Raw genomic sequence first — 21617 nt, 5'->3', positions numbered from 1 at the left:
TTATGACTAAACTCTTGTAGATAATTTCAAAATAAATAGTATTGAATAAAAGTGATTTGTTGTTTACACTTCACATCTTTTAAAATCGAATAAAACTTATTTCAAATAATTTATTTTTAAAATTGAATTGTAATAATAAACACACTAATTGCACTAATAAACATTTTTTACAAGTCATTATGAAACATATTTGTAATTCTCTCCATGCTCAATATTAAATTGATACATAATATATTTTATTCATTTTAAGTATTAAAATGACTCATGTCATAGTAAGATTGTACTCATATCATGTTATGACTAAGTTCTTATAGATGACTTCAAAAGAAATAAAATTGAATAAGACTTATTTGTTGTTTACAAAGCATATTTTAAAATTGAATAAAATTTATTTCAATCTTATTTGTGTCTTTTAATTGAACCTACTCATGTCATAGTAAGATTGTACTCATATCATGTTATGACTAAGTTCTTATAGATGACTTCAAAAGAAATAAAATTGAATAAGACTTATTTGTTGTTTACAAAGCATATTTTAAAATTGAATAAAATTTATTTCAATCTTATTTGTGTCTTTTAATTGAACCTGGAGATAAGGAATTGATTGAAATATAATTAAAAGGGTTTGTCATGCAATAGTATATGGGTGACTCTAGAATTCAAATAATTTATTTTTAAAATCATTGTAATAACATACATGTTGATTGCACTAAAATACACTTTCTACAAGCCAATATGAAACATATTTGTAATTCTTTCCATGCTCAATATTAAATTGATACACAATATATTTTAGTTCATTTTAAGTTTTAAAGTGACTTGCATCATAATAAGATTGTATTTTTGTTATGAATAAGCTCGTGTAGATGACCTTAAAGAAATAATATTGAATACACCTCATTTGTTGTATACCGGACATCTTTTAAAATTGAATAAAACTTATTTCAATTTCATTTGTATTTTTTAATTGAACTTTGAGATAGCCAAGTAAATTTAAGAAAGTTCATATTTAATTATATATAAAACTATAGAAACATATACCATTAATTGTTTCATGGTATATTAAATTCTGATACATATGACTTAATTATCATGTTATGACTAAGCTCTTGTAGATGACCTCAAAAAAGATAAAATTGAATAAAACTTATTTGTTATTTACCCGACATCTTTTAAAATTGAATTTAAAACTTATTTCAATACTTTTGTTTTTTAATTCAACCATGATGCATTTTAGTTCATTTAAAGTATCAAAGTGACTTGCATCATAATGAGATTGTACTTATTTTCTTAGTTTGTAAAACTAGAAATCAAAATTGTTATATTTTTTTTAATAAAAGTTATATTGTATAGAAATGATTTTAAACTAGAAAAATAGTTAACAGATCCATAAAGGGAAATTTAATGAACATCCATGTACAAAATCAATAAAATTCCATAAAGTGGAATAATGAATGTATCAATAAATTGTCCATATCAAAATATATACAGATTACAAATGTTATGTGAACATAAAAAAACTGAAATGATAAGCATCCATAAACTGAAATAATGTTCATATACTTCTATAAACTGTCCATGTATGAAATATACAAAGTTTGTATCACGTGTGAATGTGACCAATGAAATGGGCTTGAAAATATATAAACTATCCACTTTAAGTACCACCAGAACTCCTATGTGAATTCCATTGCGCAAAGTAATTGTCCATAATCATGTATCAGAATATACCACATTCAAATTCAAACTAATTAGATCATTATTTGTAAAAAATAAACAAATTGGAAATAAAATATTTTGAACTACATTAAATTACATATATGAATCTACTGACCTCACTTGAGTCCAAATTCAAGTCATCTAGGATGGGGGTCTGATGAATGGGTTTGGTGCTCCCTTGCCTTTGGCTTAGAGATTGGGCCCTGCATTGATGGAGCCTCTATATCAAACATCCTACTAATGCATCCACATAAATGCAACATTGCCAACACTCTGCATATCCAGGTTTGTGCACACAATGGAAAAGACAAATTATAATTAGTCTACGAATTAATTAGTATGTGTAACTTAAAAAAAATGTCAAAATCTTAGGAATAAAAAAGTTTAATTCCACTGTTGGTTCATGTGGTTGTACATAATGACTCTCCCCCAAATGAGTGTTATGATTTGGAGGTAGAGGAGAATCCATGGAAAGATGCATTGGTGGAGGTTGGTTTCGATGATCAACTTCCCCCTTGGATGACCTCATAACTTCATCCATGTAGTTGGGTTGTGTCTACATGTTATCATGAACTTATTAATATAAATGCAATCTAATAAGAACTAAATAAATATAAATAATTATGTATAATTTTACGATAAGAGTCAAAAGTTTCATATATATGTTCCATGTCAGTGTCAACCGGGTCTTGTACCCTCCAAGTGTCACATATGGCATCATGACACATGCATGCATATGACCAAAACTAGTCAACGAGTAAACTCGTGAGATATGAATCATCATATAATGGAACTGGAAGGTGATGAAGAAATGGTGGTGCTATGCTTATCTCTCCATGAAATGTGACATGCGCACTCGCTAATGTCATCTGCATGCTATCTGCAACGGTATTCCTGGTCTTAGCATCGAGTTGCAACAACTCCTCTAGCTTTGTTAACAATGATGTCTGCGTGCTCACTGGCTAATGTCGTCTGCATGTTATCTGTAATGTTATTCCTGGTCTTAGCATTGAGTTGCAAAGACTCCTCTAGCGCCGTCAACAATACCACAATCCGAGACGGTAGTGGAAACAATCCCAGAGATGGTGGTACATGCCCAGGGCCCCTACGAGCTTCGTCATGATCATAGGTACATTCCAAGATGGGTCCATAAAACTCAGATCCGGTGCTAGTGTAATTCGACTTCATATGTAGCACAAACTCTGCATATATATTCTTTGCAAAGTAAAGGGGTACCTCGTCATGGTGGAGGAATTGGCCCCAAGCTTTAACGAATCAATCATAAACAAAAGGGGCTGCATCAACATTTTTAAAATATTTGAGTGGAATCAAACCTTGATGTTTAGCACGACGCTCTAGATGGATTTCGAATAACTCCCCACTAACTTCAATGTCCTTGGTGGTGTCTTTCACTGCCTCTCAAGTATGTGGGCCTCTAACCTCCTACCTTCTAATCCTTTGTATGGAATGTAGGAGGCGACTTTGTGGGCCTACCTTATGGTATGTCTCGATCAACCTATTGATGTTATCTAGCATCAAAGACAAACTATGCCTAGTAGGTGAACTAGCACATATTTTACCCAACTCTTGTTTGATCCATGTATGCTAGGCCACAACATCTTCTAGTGTGATATTGGCTATAGCATCGTCCCACGGAGGGATCAACGTTGCACTGTGATCCCCAAGTTCACCTTGTTGAGGGACTGTAAATCATAAACATAATAACATATACATTAAATTCAAACACATCAATTGAAGACGACTTAAAAATTAAAGACAATTTCAAGACATAAACACATAAAGTTTAAAGAGGATTTAAAAATGAACCTGTAGAAGGTGAAGATGGTCCACTATATGTAACATGATTGTTAACAAATATAGAAACATTGCCTCTGACACTTCGACTGGTGTCGGTGCCAATATGTATGAGTGGAACACACACTTTGCTTGGGCTACGTGATCTATCATGAGACTAACCATGTATAGTAGACCCCCCCACACTCCGACGACTTGTGGTTGGGGCGCGTATAAGAGATGGCTTTGCATATTACATATAATACATATAAACTAATCCAAAAAAAATGTTGACTAAACTATTACATATAATACATATAAACCAATCCAAGAAAAAATTGTTGACTTAGAAATAATGTTGATAAGAAAAGCATTCCTAAACTTAAGTAGAATAATCTAGCATGATGTCCTAAAACTTTGAGTCCCTTTTTTATAATTTATCAACCAAAGTATTGGGTTCCATGTAAACACAATTGAAAGAAGTGATTAAATTTACTTTCGCGCTTTTTCCCATTTCTAAATAATGCATTTTATTCAGAGCGCATAAATATGTAAATGTATATGTAAAAAATTGAAATAAACATATTTTCAAAACTAAAAAAATTTCATGCCAACCAATAGTCCATCGAACTATAAAGCCTTATAATATTTGAATTTGATACATGACATGTACTAGGTGCAAGCACATGAAGGAAATATTTTTGGAACAACACACTACATAATGAAATAATATGGTACAAATTAGAAAATAGTCAAAATGTTTTTATTCACATTAAATGCACTTTTCATTATGGATTTAATGTATCTATCAATGATGCATTGGTGAAAATTTAACACACAGAGATATATATGTGTTTGTGCGTGTGCGTTATGTTAAATACTATAATTATGCTTCATGTTACGCTATATTATGTTATATAGTTATTTATAGTCATTATACATTGTTAATATATATATATGTTATTATAGTTATATCTAGTTAACCTAACACAACGTTAATATATATTTCGTTATGTTATGTTAAATAATTATAGAACTATGTTACATTATATATTACATATAATTTTATAATATATAGTTATCTGATGTTATAGTTATAATAGTTAAACATATAGAGTCATGTTATGAATCATAGTTATAATTATGTTACATGCCATGTTATAATTATAATATTTAGTATTATCTCTCTTTCTCTCTCTCTCTATATATAACATTTTTTTAGATTTTTAAACTTAGATAATATTTTATTTATTTAATTAATTTTTTAAAACTAATTGTAGTTACATTTATTATTAAAAAATATTTAAAATATAATTTAATTTAAATTTACAATAAAAAATTAAATTAAATTTCTTGTTTGATAAATAGAGGTCTACCATAAAAATCATATTCATTATGTCAACTTTAAGCTTATAATTTGTTTATTTACTTGTTATAGCTTGGTTGTTTTATGTTTTAGAATTTTTTGGGCATATTTTTTGTCAAATTTGTTCAAAATTTAAAAAACATTTTAAATCATAAAACATCAAAATATTTTGAAAATGTATTTCACTAAATTCCTAAGAAAAACTTCGAAACATAAAATAATTAGAACATAAAGTTTTTACCATTCAAAATATAAATAAAAAATCATAATAAGCATGCTAACATTGCAATTACTGAAAAATTTTAAAATGAAATGAAAAAAAAAAATTAAACCTAAATTATCTAGTGTTTTTGGTGGTATTTTTGTGGTTTTCTAAGTTGTTTTTTTAGTTTTCAAGGGATTTCTTGCTGGGTTTTTTTTATGGTTTTCATAGTTTTTGTATGGTGGGTTTTCATTTCTTTTTTTTTTTCGCAAGAAAAAGTAATTAAAATAGAGAAAAAATGATAGGAAACCTACCTTGACCTCCAGATAGTGGTTGGTTTGATCTTTGGAGACATTGGTGGGGTCATTGCTCCATTTCTTAAATGCTTGGTCAAGCAACTAAATGCCTCAGTCGAGTTGTTGTCAGCCTTGCGGTTTGTAAAAAATGGCTTGGTAGACCGCGGTCGCAGATTTTAATGTGAAATAGAGGCTCGATCAAGCTCTTATGTAACTTGGGTTACAAGGAGCTCAATCGAGGGTTTGTTTAAATGTTTGATTGACCTATCTCTAAGCCCTTAAGTAGATTGATCGAGCACTTAAAATGATCCAGATTTAAAGAGGAACGCAATATAGAGATAATAAAAAACACAGAGATGCAGCATAAATAATACATCATTTCATTAATGTAAAATACTGAAATATGTTTACAAATAGAAATGGAAATAAACAAGCTAGGGCGATGGTAGCTTATCTCTCAGAAGAGATGTGGCAGCTACATGCCTCTGAACTGTCTTACAATGAGGCTTGAAGGCCTATTTATTGTTGAGAAACAATGGAAAACCCTAAACATCCAAAACCCTAACCCTAGGAGATGAAGCGCCAAACTATGGGCCCCGTTTTGGGTAAATTGGTGCATCAACTTCCTGACATCGTAACTTTGGCATACGATCTCCGTTTGACGCGCACAATACCTTGTTAGAAATATTTATCTGAGGAATACAACTTTGGGAAGAGAAAAATTGGCCCATGGAACCATGTTGCTCCCAGTTTTTCCAAAAAAGATCGTTTACGGCCTCAAAATGGCTCCAGAAGTTTAGGACCCGAAAAACTGCTAAAAATAGTAAATTGTGCTACAAATAAGGAAATTGAAAAACTGAAAGAGAGAGTTGTGGGGGTCCAAGTGGGATAGGTGGGTGGCCACCAACATCCACCTGGATCATTCCTCCCCCTTTAGGAAGTAATGGTTCCCATTGCATTGAGTTCTTCCATGAGATGAGAAAACTTCTCCTGAACTTGGTCCTTGGTGAGTTATTCTACAACCTATGATGTACCCAGTAATGGTGGGAAGCTTGGTCGAGGGCGGTCCACATTGAACACTCGGTGCAGGCGAAGGAATGGGGGAATGCTCCAAAGCATTGTTTCCCACAACCTTTTTACTGGTGTAAGGACCATATTGGAGTGGTCTGAGCTTCTGATGGGCTCTTGTAAGGCGTTCTTTCTACAAATGCAACCAAACTTTGTTGCCCACTTGAAACTTGTGTGGTACTTGATGCTGATCATGTCGCTGCTTGTACTTGGCACTTTCCCGAATGGAGTGGCGATATATCGACCCGTTGGGTAGACGTGCTCTAGGGGTCAAATCGAATGAATGCTTGACCTGACAGTGCAACGGTACCCTTGTGGGTGAGGAGAAGATGTTCCTGTATTCTTTCATGACTGTATCCCTCTACTATTGCTGCTGCGTGGAGGAACCCTTCGCGAGGGTCACAGATGTGGCGATGATCTTCCCCTTACTTTGGGAGTGAACCAGACAGAAAATGAATTTCCTAGTCTGGGAGATGAGCTTGCTGCATTTCTTAGCAGTGGTTAAAGAGGTGGCGATATGCGATAGGTGGGGATTTCCTTTTGCAATTATTTTGTAATCACTTTTTATCATAATGATTAAGAAGTCTTATATTTTTGCATAAATAAAATCCCCTAATGAATACATGAAATACATTTTTTATATTATTCCCTAGTAAATGCATCTAATTCAAGCTTAGTTATTATATGCTAAATGATATTGTTCATAGTAGAATACTTTCACAATGCCTTCATGTTCCCCCCTATTTTTACAACTCCACTTTCCTTCCATGTTTCTTTTCTTTGAAGCCCCACCAAAATTAAGCTTCCAATCTCCAATTCCAAGGTATTTCCAATATCCACTTGTAAGACACAAACTTCATCCTTTAATGGAGAATAAATTTTTGGATAGTTGGCTTTGTCCAAATGGCTATTGGCATTCAATATGTTTGCATTGATGTCAACCATATTAGAATTGAAGTTAGTGGAAAAATATGTTGGAATTGATGTGCCAAGCTTAGGAGGAGTCCCATGGTTACTACAATATTTTGTAGAGAATCATCATAGTAGCAAGCTTAGTGGAGAAGCCATAAAAAAATGACTATGATGGCTGGGAATCCCAGGATTTGCAAGATATTTTATCTCATAATATCAACTTAAAGGCTCATGGAAGTGGCATAGTTGGTTAGTGCTTAAAAATAGATTTCCAATGGTATGTGAAAGTTTGCAAATGGACTCTCGAATCAAAATATAGAGCTAGTCAAAACTATGGACCCAAAAAGTCAAAATGTGAAAAGATAAAGGGCTTAGAGACAATTTTGGAGTAAAGCCAAGTTTTTCATATCTGCCAAACCCAATGGAAAATTTAGCAGAAAGCCAAAAGAGGATTGAGCTAATGTGCCACCTACAACGTAACAACACGAGTGTTTTTATTGGCTTATGTCATTAGGGGACGTTTCAGGTCTAAAATGGGCCTCCTAAGAAAAACGTACAACCAAAATAAAATTTATAAGAACCAATAAGATTCAAGATGATGATGTCAACCATGGGGGATGATTCACCATTTTTGGAGTAAAAAAGTAAAAATATTAAAAATAATAAAACTACCTTTTCAACTTGTATTTTCAACTTGTCTAACTAAGGTTTTACTCAAATTTTGAGCGAGAATACTCGTAGGATGAAAAATTTAATTCCTCATCCAAAGAGTACCTATGTTGCATACTTTCGATGGACCCTTCTACACGAAAAACGAGAAATACATGAAAAACTGTGATTGCAATCACGTTTTTCTTGTATTTCTTAGTTTTCGTGTAGTAGGGTCCATCGAAAGTATGTAACATGGGTAATCGGATGAGTAATCAAATTATGCATCCAACGAGTGTTTCCGCTCGAAATTTGAGTAAGCCCATAGGGCGATAAGTTGAAAATACGAGTTGAAAAAATAGTTTTTTCTTTTTTCTCTCTAAAATGTGATGATGCCATCTAATCTTATTTTATTATTTCCACTATTATTTTATAATTTCCTTAGGAGGCCCATTTTAGGCCTCAAAAATCCCCTAATGGGAGCCCACCCAACGGAGTACCTTGACAGTTTACAAAGGGCACACAAGTTAAAACATCAAGATGCAATCAGGCGGGATGACTTGGAGCTCCAAATGTGCAGTGGAGAGCCTTCTTATTGACACAAGTGGAGCCCACCTAGCGGTATCACCAATGTGTAACCTTTCGGGGCATAAAATGAATGAACCATGAGATATTCGTCAGGACACAATTGTTATCGGGAAAACTAGTGTCTATGCAAAGCTGCTAGTACCACTAAGGCTGGTAGCTACCTTAGAAACAAACAAACTAAAAACTACTTTCGTTTTCCTTTATGACAAATAGATGAGAGAAGAATAAGGAGACCAACCTCTGTCTTGCGCTTGGTTCCTTACTCGTTTCCTCTCTCTTCTGATAGGTCTTTGCCACACGCTTCCTTGTCTACCCAGCTTCAAAGAGTACCTGTAGAATCAAAGCAACATAACACTATCCAAGAACATAGATCTATTATCATAAACAATATAGGACCATATGTATATTGACCACACAAATGCATAAATCATCAATCATACAAGAGCGTGGAGGGAAACTTGAATAGCTTTATTGATAATCAAGAAAGAGCAAAGAGGATTACAACCAATTGTTCTGACCCAACATCATCCTCTCAGCAAGAAAGCCCTTTTTCACCTCATGAAAAACTTAGATCACCCAACACTATGATATTGCATCGAGAAACCAACAACACTTCCTTACAAGATACAAAATTCTAGCCTCTGGATTTCTGGGATGAGGGATCCATATATAGATGCTTGCGAGGGGAATGAGTCAGTTTTTGAGATTTGATTAGTGTCCTCTCTCTGATAGTTCTTTATTCCACTTGGAGATTGATGATCTCTTACTCATCCCTGGTCGAATGCAGAGAGGCAAGTGTCACATGAGAAGTTTCTGGAAGATTTCATGCTCCTCCACCTTGCGGATTGACCCTGCCATTTTCCCACTCTTGCCCATCGCACCCCATAGAAGGGTTTTTCAACATGCATCACACCTACTGTGTGTATTCAGGTGGGATGCAACGCACTTTGACTATGGAGCAGGTGAAATGGTCCAGTTTTGACCAGTTCTGAGTAGTTTTTCATGGATAACTTCTGGGAGATGCTGTAATCAGTTGACCTTGTTCTTTTAGGGGTTGGAACAACACCTTTAGGGACTTAGGAGCCCTTAGTTTATGGACATTTATGATTGGGGTTGCAGTGCCCAAAAATGTCTATAACAGTTTCCCCCTAAAGCATGAGGTCGTTAATCTTTTGATGTCGGGTGAAATGCTTTATCATGAGGATCCGAAGTTTTTTCAAGCTGGAAGGCAACCTGTAATAAGATACAATACAATAAATTATCTTCATAATATTTTCATGATCTAGCTAATGCGGGCATTCTCATGCTCAGCTTTATAAATTCATTTTCATGTACATAGGACAGACAATCGTCTGAGTGTAGACTGATGATTCTGGTAGAGCCATCATCCCTTAGATTGGATGATTATCTGTGCAGCAATGATGTACATTTGAGGTCTTTATTTCCCTGAATATATATCGCAGCCCGGATGGATGAAATTAGATCTAGGGTCTTCAATCTCGTTCGATCTTCACTCAAAGTACAAGTCGATCCACGTGAGAGATGTTCTGGAGTCGAACATGGAAACACATCGCCTGATTACCAGCCAATGATGTAAGCTGTTAGCAGGCGCGAGAGGAATCACCGATAATGATGATGACCCTCAAGGTACTGAAGTACAATTCACGTGGTGTGAATAAGGGACTTGGCATCGAACACCACGCAAAATCTTTCGATTGAAGGCCATTGATGTAAACCTGTCGCCGGAAGTGAGAAACTTTCCATTGAGGCATGCAAGCTTCAAAGTATTGAAAGGGTTGTTGATAGACCAACTTCTTGGATAATGAGCTGACGTCGACAAGAAGTGATCCGTCATAGGAGGGCCTTAGTGAATCCCACATCAATGACACGGAACGGAGAAAATGATTTTAATGATGGTGAAAACGATCTAGTGATATAAGGTTCAGGGTGGCGGTCATGAAAGAATGGAGTGTAAATGTATTGCAGTGGGTGAGACACAGGTGAATTCTCTGAGCGACTTCTCTTGAACATATCGGCGACACTGACATGATGGATTGGTAGCATTAACCCCAAATGTGGATGGTGTGATGGAACCATGGTGATGTGGCCAGTGAATGGAACAACCCAACCTGACTCGGATGCGGAGTGAAAGTGTCATGTTCAATAGCGACTTGCTACCAATAAAGTTTCTTCAAGTTTTCTTCCCAATTTTTCCCCAGTCATTGCTGACTAGTACCTCTTTATTTTTGTCAAGCTTGAGGAGGATAACATATGCTTGTTCTATAATTTTCCCTTCGGGAAAACCCATCGCTATGTTTTAACGAGCTTAGTGATAGTGAAACTCGTTCTTGTCTTTTATGGACAAGTTTGTCGCTATTGGGTTTTAACGAGTTTAACGACAAAGATAACTCGGTCCTTTTCAATTTTATAGAGTCTGAAAAGGGACGTAAAGGAAACTCCAAAAATCCTTTTTCGTCATCTAAACCCTTAAGTCCGAAAAAGTATAAAATAATACAAAAGGGATGAATTTTCAGTAATTTTAATGAGCCGAACAAAACAAGCGCTCGATCTTTTTGTGTAATAATCCCTTAGGTCCAAAAGATTAAAATCTAAAGGAGGGATAACACTTCCGGTCACTTTAACGAGCTGGAGAGGCTAATGGCTCGGCAACCTTTTCATATTTTACGAGTCAGTTGAAAAGAGCTTAAAGGAGACTTGTTTTTGAGGAACGAGTGATAGACTAGGGTAGCAGCTGATTCCAGGTAAGGTTTGGAATTTTCCAATCACGGCAGTGTCACAAGGATGGCTAACAAGATCACTCTTTGCAGCTGTTCCTCAAAAGGGGTAAACAATCAAGTGGAGGTGAATGATCGGCCAATAGAGAGTGGAGGTGATGATGAGAACACGACCAAGGCTTCAAAGGTTGAAGTAATACATTCAAGATGGTTATTTATCGGAAATTGGTTCATTTTTTAATGAGCTTAAACGTTGGGGGAAACACTTGCTCATTGCTTATGTTTATTTTTTAACGAGCTTGAATTCCGCGTTAAAAATGCTCGATCCAGTCATATAATAAGGATGTCTCATATAAAAACGACATTTTTAAAAGCTTTGCCCCGCATCCTTTCTTTATGTAAGTTAGGAAACGACCAATCCTACGAGTTTAAAGGGTTAGAGGACCTATAAATTTAAAAAATAAATGGTCGCTCTTCACTTTCACGCCAAAAGGTTTGCATGCCCCCAAGTATATCGAAGTAGAGTTTCCAGGTTACCCCTCAATTTGCAGACAAAACATTTGTTTTATCGGGAAAGGCCTACCTTTTCCAGGGTACCCCTCAATTTGCAGACAAAACATTTGTTCTATCGGGAAAGGCCTACCTTAACAGAGGTATCTTATTCCGGTCTAATCCCATTTTCCAAAATGGATAGGTGTGTCAGCTAGTCATATATCCTCTGCGGAAACCTACCCTATACCCAAGGTTTTCCTGTCGAAATAGGCTAGGGTGCATGCCCCTAGGGTTTCAGTCATATCCTTCGAATCACTCGCTCTCATCAGGAGGACGGACTGGGGATTGATGAGACATTCCTTGCGTGAAAAGACCATTCAGGGTTGCTATATGACTATTTGCTATGTGTGAACCGGGAAATGAAAGCTGGTCTACGAGCTTGACCACTCTTCCTTCATGCGGAAAACACATTACTTTAAAGAGCGAGGAGACGACGGCTCCCATGCAATAAATATAGTTTCATCCAAGGAGTAGATTATAATCCAGGGGTCCTTGGACTACCATTACGTTCGTGTGAACAGTTTTCCTTCTCAATGTTATCGGCACATCGGGAAGGATCCCTAATGGTCGCCTGGTTCCTTTGTCAAAGCCTGTTAGATTTCTCATTTCAGGCAAAAGCGATGGCGAACCAAGCGCTTTCAAAGCAGTTGAGGAAATGATACTCATAGAAGCCCCTTCATCTATGATGGTACCGGCCATGACCATTCTATATATTTGAGCAATGATTCAGAATGGTACACTAGTCGGTAAACGAGGTCTGCCTAGTAGATTCCAGTCAAAGGAAACAACCAGGTTGCTTGGAGGTGGGACTGAATAGACGGCCAGATACGAGTTTGACGAACTTCCTTCCTGCGGTAAAGGAACGGGTAAACTGCCCCCATGTTCATCAGAGTCTGTGCTTACGAAGAGAACTTGAACGATGTCGTTCTTGTTCTCTTCGTTGACTGTATCATCTGAAGATGGACCTTCTAAAGGCAAGACTGGGTCAACTGCCGCCTCGACCTTTTGAATTTCGTTTGGTATGGATTCAGATGGTTTATCTTCAATGATAGACGCTTCGACCGACCACAAGGGCGTGTCAGCCGGATTTTCAACTAGTGACGGACTCGGCAAGAGTTTCTTGTATCCAGGAGGAAGCCGTAACGGTGAAACCGGACAGTCGTCCAAAACTCTTTTAGCTTCGTCTAAGAAGGGACAACGGTGGACGGCGTGATCGCCTTCACACAATTTACAAGGAAATTTATATTTTCCTTTTTGTTTAGGGGCTTCACTTTCACTAGTTGACGGTGTATGCTCAACATGACCGTCAGAGGTTGATGACACCAGATTGTGCAAACGAGGAGACCAGTCCCTTAAGATCCGAGGGATGCAAGGACAATCTCGATGATAGTGGTCTCCTTTGCAAATGACACATGGCGATTTAAGCCTGGTTGGTGCAGTGTGTGGATTTTCGCTAGACGATGCTGGTTGCCCCTTTTCGCCTTTGGCTCCTTCTTCTTCTTCTCCTTGTTCTTCTTAGTTACTTGATTTTGGGCTTTACCAGCTTCATTGATAAAAGAGGAAGGAGGAGAGGAAGAATTGGACGAAGTAGAGGGTTGGGGGGTAACTCTAATATCGTTTAGTTGCTGACTTGATTGTTCAGAAATCACGGTGTTCTGAACGACAGAAGTTGAGAATATCCATATGGGCAAGCCGATTCTCAATCCTGGAAGGGACAATGTGGCCATATGGGGTGCACCAACATCTCCCCAAAAGGAGAAGGGACTAGGATTTCCTCCAAGGGGAACTCCTTAGTTGGTGGACTCCATTTTTCTCAACTTAAGATCAACGTAGGAAAGGTGATGATTATTCCGTTTAAAATAAATTTTAGACGCTTTGACACAACTTGTTTTTTCAATTTTTAAGAGTCGAGAAAAAACAGAAGATGACTCTAGTCGCCTTCGATTTTTAATGAGCCTGAAGTGACAAGTGCTCAGATGGACCTTTTCCGTTAAGGAGTCTGAAAAGGAAAGAAAGGGACTGCTCTAGAAATCTAGACAGAGAGATTACCAAACCAACCACAAAATTGCAGAATACTTTTTACAGTACGGCAGTTAGTCTTCCCGAATGCTGTGTTCAGTGCATTGCGATCGATAGGGTGGCAAACACAGCTTCCTATGGATAAAGCCTATTGTGGTCTCCAAAAATATACTCGACGGTAAAGTGGAGGAATCACCCAACCAACAGTGAAAATAACAGTTACCAGGCTTTACGACGCCGGAATACGTCTCTAACCTAGACTTCTAGATGTTGTGCGTTAGGTTCCAAAGCGTTTTTAGATTCATTAAATTTATTTTATGGTTGATCTTGCTTAAGAAATTTCCCTTTCAGGTTCACTGCGTGATTTAGATGTACAATTCATAAAATGCAATCTAAGATGATAAACAATCGTTTAATCTTCTTTTTGCAATGAAAATCCTAGCTACTAAGGAAAGAGAGAAGGTGTTCTTTCAACAAAGAGCAGAGAGCACACACTATATGCACTGTCCTAAATCAAACCAACAAACAATCCAAATGCAAATGCACATGCATGTATTTGTTTTCAGCCTTCTTAATGTGTGAATGATAAAAAGAAAACTAAGCGCAAATCTGAATTATTTTTCAAAGCGACAATTACTAACAAGCTTCTTTTCAAAACAAAATGAGGACAATGACGACACTTTGTTATTTTCAATTGAAAACTTGCTTTCGACACTTGAAAAACTACTAATTCAAATCAAATACAAGAGTAACAGTGTAATCGACTATCAAGAACAATCAGATTCTTTTCTATGACTGAAAACGACACTTGCGACACTTTCGAATCAAGAAACGACAGTACAATTACACTACTTTGTAAAAGAGAACTGAAAATGACTCAAAAATACATAAAAACATTTACATTTATTTGCACAATGGAGGCGGAATAACAACAAGGAAAGGGGTTTCAAACAGAGGTGTATTGATTATAGGCAGTAAAAGTCCTGAATAGAGCTGAAAAGAGTGAATCTGATCAGCGCACTTGTAACACAGTGAAACTGAAATGCAATACACCTACTACACTCAGGAAGTGCGATGCATTTGAAGTTCACAGAACAGACAGTGCGCTGGACCATGGACGAGACTTTGAATAGGTTCTGGGTCACAGTTTGCAGTTCAGTTCAGGGATTTAGGCCGAGCAAGTGGTAATCATTAAATCAATCACAGGGGTAGATCTAAAGAGGTTACTAGAGCCACCACGAGGGCAATTAGAGAGCTTGTAAATCAATCGTTTAATTCATAAACAAAACCCGGAGATAGACTGAAGCAGCATTGATCTACTTTGCACTTGCATAGCAAATGCAGTTCGAAGGCTAGCTGGCTTGACTTCAGGCTCCGTCTGTAAATTTATAAAGTAAAAAAATGTAGATGATCAAACAATCTATTCGCTCCCCAGTGGAGTCGCCATTTTGTTATCAGGAAAACTAGTGTCTATGCAGAGCTGCTAGTCCCAATAAGGCTGGTAGCTACCTTAGAAACAAACAAACTAAAAACTACTTTCGTTTTCCTTTATGAGAAATAGATGATAGAAGAATAAGGAGACCAACCTCTGTCTTGCGCTTGTTTCCTTGCTCGTTTCCTCTCTCTTCTGATAGGTCTTTGCCACTCGCTTCCTTGTCTACCTAGCTTCAAAGAGTACCTGTAGAATCAAAGAAACATAACATTATCCAAGAACATAGATCTATTATCATAAACAATATAGGACCAGATGTATATTGACCACACAAATGCATAAATCATTAATCATACAAGAACGTGGAGGAAAACTTGAATAGCTTTATTGATAATCAAGAAAGAGCAAAGAGGATTACAACTAATTATTCTAACCCAACATCATCCTCTCAGCAAGAAAGCCCTTCTTCACCTCATGAAAAGCTTAGATCACCCAACACTATGATATTTCACCGAGAAACCAACATCACTTCCTTACAAGATACAAAATTCCAGCGTCTGGATCTTTGGGATGAGGGATCCATATATAGATGCTTGCGAGGGGAATGAGTCAGCTTTTGAGATTTGATTAGTGTCTTCTCTCTGATAGTTCTTGATTCCACTTGGAGATTGATGATCTCTTACTCATCCCTGGTCGAATGCAGAGAGGTAAGTGTCACAGGAGAAGTTTCTGGAAGATTTCATGCTCCTCCACCTTGCGGATTGACCTTGCCATTTGTCCATTCTCACCCATTGCACCCCATAGAAGGGTTTTTCAACATGCATCGCACCTAATATGTGTATTCAGGTGGGATGCAACGCACTTTGACTATGGAGCAGGTGAAATGGTCCAGTTTTGACCAGTTCTGAGTAGTTTTTCATGGATAACTTCTGGGAGATGCTGTAATCAGTTGACCTTGTTCTTTTAGGGGTTGGAACAACACCTTTAGGGACTTAAGAGCCCTTAGTTTATAGACATTTATGATTGGGGTTGCAGTGCCCAAAAATTTCTATAACAACGATCGCATAGCATAGACCAATAAAAGTGAGCGGGAGGTCCCCACTCCGACTTCTCAACCCGCTGAGGGCTAGGCCAGAGGTGCATCCTGGAGGATAAAAAATGGACAACTCATCCCTAAGGTATGGAACCTGATGGTGTTTAATGGTATGTAGAGAAGATGAGTTGGGCAGTAGGAAATGAGCTCACGTGGTGTTGTGGCTAAGAAAAAACCAATCAAGAAGTTGTCGGGAGGACCCTGCATGACAACTAAGCCTGTAAGGACAAGCTAGGCAATTTATAAAGAGGCAGTTTTTTAAAAGAATCGAGATTCGCACCAGGCATATGTCATTTTCCGTAGAAAGGAGACCAAGGGCGCGAAGTAAAAATCAAAGGGAATTCAAACCATGAAGGGTGTCGAGTGGCGTAGCGCTTAAAGGATCAACCAATAGTCACAGGTAGTGGTTCTATGGTGGAAAATTGAATTTGTGCTAGCGTGAAAGGGGCTTAAGACCAAAATGGTTTTTGGCAGCACTATTTAATCATGGGGGCTTCACTGTGGGAGAAATATCATACCACATGGGTTCATATCAGGGGATATATATTGAGGAAAAAATGTCATAATATATTGGGGGATATATAGGGGGTAAAGGGCTTTTATATTCACAAATATAAAAAATGGAGCTTAAAGTTAATGGAAAACTATAAAGGGGTATAAAAAATGTTAATGAAGAAATGGATACCTACAATATCCAGTGAAAGTAGGGGGATTTGAACCTTGAATCTCATGGTTTACATAATACTTCATAACAAGATAATCATCAATTGAGTTGTCTCCCATAGGCATTAAAAATCAAATGTTAGCAAGGAGGAAATACATTTTTTAAAAGGTGATTATAAAATAAGTATGTGGCAAAATACTTTTCCAAGAGGTGAATGTAAACCAATGTGATTGAAAAGGAGGGTTTTTAATTTTGGGTCATCACATATGTGGGATTTATACTTGCGTTCCAATTATGTGCTAGCAAAAAGTAGTCAGAAAACTAGGTAAAGTCTTGCCAGAGTATTATAGAAGAGAGTATGTTGAAGCTCTCCTTTTGAATATCATTTTGATCACACAAGAGATATCCTCTAATAAAATTTTATTTGCTCTGCTTCTTGTCCTAGACCACCTTGAAATTGAATAAGGGGGTCTAAGTACAAGTGTCTTTGTGTGATTCTCTATTCCGTGATTAGTTTTTTCACTTGATTTCTATTTGTCACATTGTATAAGTGGTAACAAGGCATTCAAATCAAATTGATCTTTGCACTATCAAAATTGAAGCGTCAAGTCTTAAACCCTTTCAATGTTAAGTGTGGAATTTATCATCATGACATACCTAGAATTGAATAAGGAGGTCAATTGAGTTAATCATTGTAATCACACTTTAGGGTGCATGATCAATAATACCTAACACCCTAAGGTGACATAAAAATGAGCAAATGTGTCTGACAAGATGATATAATCAAGCCAATGAGTAAAAACAAGTGCAAGAAAAATGGGTAAAGGATGAAAGCATCTATAAAACATATCAGAGGGAAACAAGGATTTGCAAGAGTACAACCATGAATTTCAAAATAAAATTAAATCACTTGAGTGAGAATTACAATAGAAGCAAAACATCATTGATCACATGGTTTATACACTATAGTGATAAAATGGTCTTCAAAGTGATCTAGACATGAAAGATCAATTGATTGATGAAGTTCTGCAATTAAGAGAAAAGCAAGATCAACTTTATCATATGGGTGTTGCAACATCTCCAACTTGGATCCTTTCAAGAATGAACTATTGAAAAACTTCTCACTTTGCACATAACAAGGGGGCATATTAAATACCAGTCTTCAAGATATGAAGTAAATCAATAAGAAATTGAGAATTCCAACATAGAAACTAGTCTCCTCGACAACAATCATTTCAATTATTCATTGGGATTATTTAGAGATAACAATCATTCACTTTTAGACATCTAGATATTGGTAGTTTTTTAGGAATACCTTCATTGAAGTTTAGTTATAAGTTTGGATTGAAGATGATGAAAATTATTGGTAAAATTATTTTGGCCTATGATTGAGGGGGAAAATGTTAGCCTAAGAGTCCCTAGACAATCATATAGTTCATGAATACATATACATGAGTTGTAAGCCTTATCCTTGATGAGGTGTTGTAATGATCCAATGATAATTTTTTAATGAGATATAGATCTAGAATGGTTGTTGATTTATTATAAATCCAAAGCATGAGATCAATACAAGATGTAAAAGAATGGCATTAAGTCATTTTCTACCATTTGCTTGTCTTGTCTTGCTCATGTTAATTCTTGACAGTTGGAGTATCTTTGTCTTTATTTTGTCTAAGTAATAGAGTGATGAATAGGTAATTTTTTATATTTGGTTATATGTGCTACAATTGGGAATTTGTTTGTACATGTATGGATGATAAAGAAAAATCAAGCATTGCAAAGGAATAGATGTGCTACATTGGAAAGGACTAGAGTAATAATTTCATCCCTCTTATTTCATTTTTGTAACATTAACCTTCAAAATACAAATTTATGTATTTTATGTTACTAGATTAGGTGTATTTGTAAATAGAACTTAGCAGTGGCCACCTTTGCAATTTGTACTCAATATTATATATTTTATAGACACTCTTCATCATCACACTTGTATATTAAGCAACAAATTAAGGTGCATAATTGTGCGCGTGAAGTGATTTCTTGCTACCACCAAATACTCTGTTAGAACAACCCAGGGAAAATTTTAAGAATGAAAAATTATCTTAAAGTTTAGAAACCTTGGAAAATATTAATACTCCTAATATGAAAATTATAAAATATTTGGTTTTGGTGATATTAAATTTGTAAAACTATTAAAATTTATAATGATTTTATAATATTTATGGAATTTTAGCAATTTCTAAGGTAAATACTATAAATTTGGGCGAATCATTTTTAGAAAAAAATGGAAAGTGATGTTTTTTTTTGGAAAAATCATGGAAAAGTAGCCCACTTTTTTTTAGATGCGGTTCATGGAATTCGAAGATCGGTGACCGTGACGTCCACAGAAACATTGTTCTGTAAAAATCCACTTGATGGGATCACTTCCTTCTGGCTCATTAACAGATCCTAACCTTGGGAGCGTCAAGGAGAATTGACCCCATGGCCTCTAAATAGCAAGGTGATTTAACGAGGGTAATTCGACCAATTGAGCTAACCCTCCAGGCTTGAAAAATGATCCCACTTGAAAATATGAGCCCCTAAAATATTCCATGGAACTACCCTCTAATTTAACTCAAGTGACCACATTGCACAAGCAATTGGAGGCACTAGTCTTCTTTTTATCCACCACTCCCTGATTATCTAAAATTCATTTCTATTTTTCCATTTTGCTTATGTTTCTAATCTTTCTCATATTCCCACTACATACACATTAAATCTAGTAACCTGAAGGAAAAACACCCTTGATTAGGATTCCATTTACCCTATCTTGAAGTGTAGGGTAAGGCGACCAAGGTGACTATGAGTATCTTGCTTATTGTTCCTATAGGCTCTCCTTTTGAGGCTAGGAATTTTCCTCCTATGGTAGAGTTTGAGAGTTAGCACACTATGCATGCTTAATGTATTTGCATTGCACCCTCACCATAATTCCATTTAATTTGTTATCTTGTCTCTACCCTTGTTATTACAAAACACTAGGGCAATCATGGGTTATGGGCTTAAATTGTAATGGCTTTGGAAACTTATTAACAAGAATAACTAAAAATATTAACTTTAGGATGAATGTGTGAAGATGGATTACACTTTTCGGAAAAATGTGGCGATGAAATTTCATTTTTTTTTTCTCTTTTATCAAATTGAAGCCCTCAAAATTCATATAAGCATTATTAATTTTGATTCAGATTAAAAAGACAATTTGTGGAGAATTATGTTTTTGTACTAATAATATTTGTTGCAAAAAAATTTAGTGTCATACAATTTGTCAATTTTCCATTAAATAAAATGCTTGTTGTCGCAATTTTTTGCACATCTTAATATGTATGCATGTGTTCGTGTAGCTTAACTTATGTTAGATGTTAAGCTTCTATGGAAGTCTTTTGTAGTGTCATGATCTGGATTATCAACAGTTTCTAGTTCATTCTGTCGACGTTTCAAACCCCAAAGGGGGTCCATCATCAGGACAAATCAGATAGAATATGAATGAAAGATTATTGAGAAAAGTGAGCCTTGCGACCTGGATATAAATAAACCAAGAACCCTAATTTTATAAAGACCGACACATGATTTCTTATTTTTATTAATTATTATTTTATTTATTATTTATTATTTTCTTTTTTATAATAATTTTATAAAAATTTTATAAAATATTTATAAATTTTTTTAATTGATTATTTAATTATTCATTATTAGTTCAGGTTTAATTATTTTAATCATGAACAGATATGTTTAATTTATTTTATTAATTTTGTACTTAATTTATTAATTATTTTAGTTTTAATTGATTAATTCTTTTTTATTTTTAATTAATTAATTAATTAATTTAAATTAAAATATTAATTATTTTTAACCTTTAATTAATCAATTATCAATTAATCAATTAATTGATTAACTAATTAATTAAATAATTTATCTAATTTATCTAATTAATTAATTAATTAATTTCTGATTTTTATTTTTATTAATCAAATAAATTTTTTTAATTAAATTAATTTTAAATTAAATTAAATTAAATTAAATTAATTACATTAATTTGTTTTAATTAATTAATTAAACTTTTGAAATGAAAGACCTCCCTTTTTTATCCTATGCTTCCAAGGGTCCGGAGGGGTTTATTTGTCTGATCAGAGGAAGCCAATTTCCACTGATTTCACTCCCGTTGTCCCTGTTGAGGTTCTGAGGAAATTTCATAATTTCAATGGCCTCTCTGATTTTTCTTTTATGATAGTTGTCCTCTCTTGCAATTACCTTGGCGTCTTCCAAACACACATGATGTTTGGTCTTGGACGAGTGCTCTGCAAGGGCTGATGTACGAAATCTTTCATTCTTTATGTCAGCAGCATGCTCTTTAAGTCTTATTTTCAGAGACCGACCTGTTTCCCCAATATAACTCTTGCCAGATGAGCAATTGATCTTGCACACTCCCTTGAGTTGTTGACGATCAATGTTATCCTTAACCGACCTCATCATTTGCCTTATCGTTCCACATGTTGTAA

This window comes from Pinus tabuliformis, chromosome 3_1, assembly GCF_031772625.1.
Source record: "Pinus tabuliformis cultivar Carrire ecotype Pingquan chromosome 3_1, CPIR1, whole genome shotgun sequence".
In the NCBI taxonomy this organism is placed as follows: Eukaryota; Viridiplantae; Streptophyta; class Pinopsida; order Pinales; family Pinaceae; genus Pinus; species Pinus tabuliformis.
The sequence above is the reverse complement of the archived record's forward strand: the minus strand, read 5'-3'. Positions refer to the sequence as shown.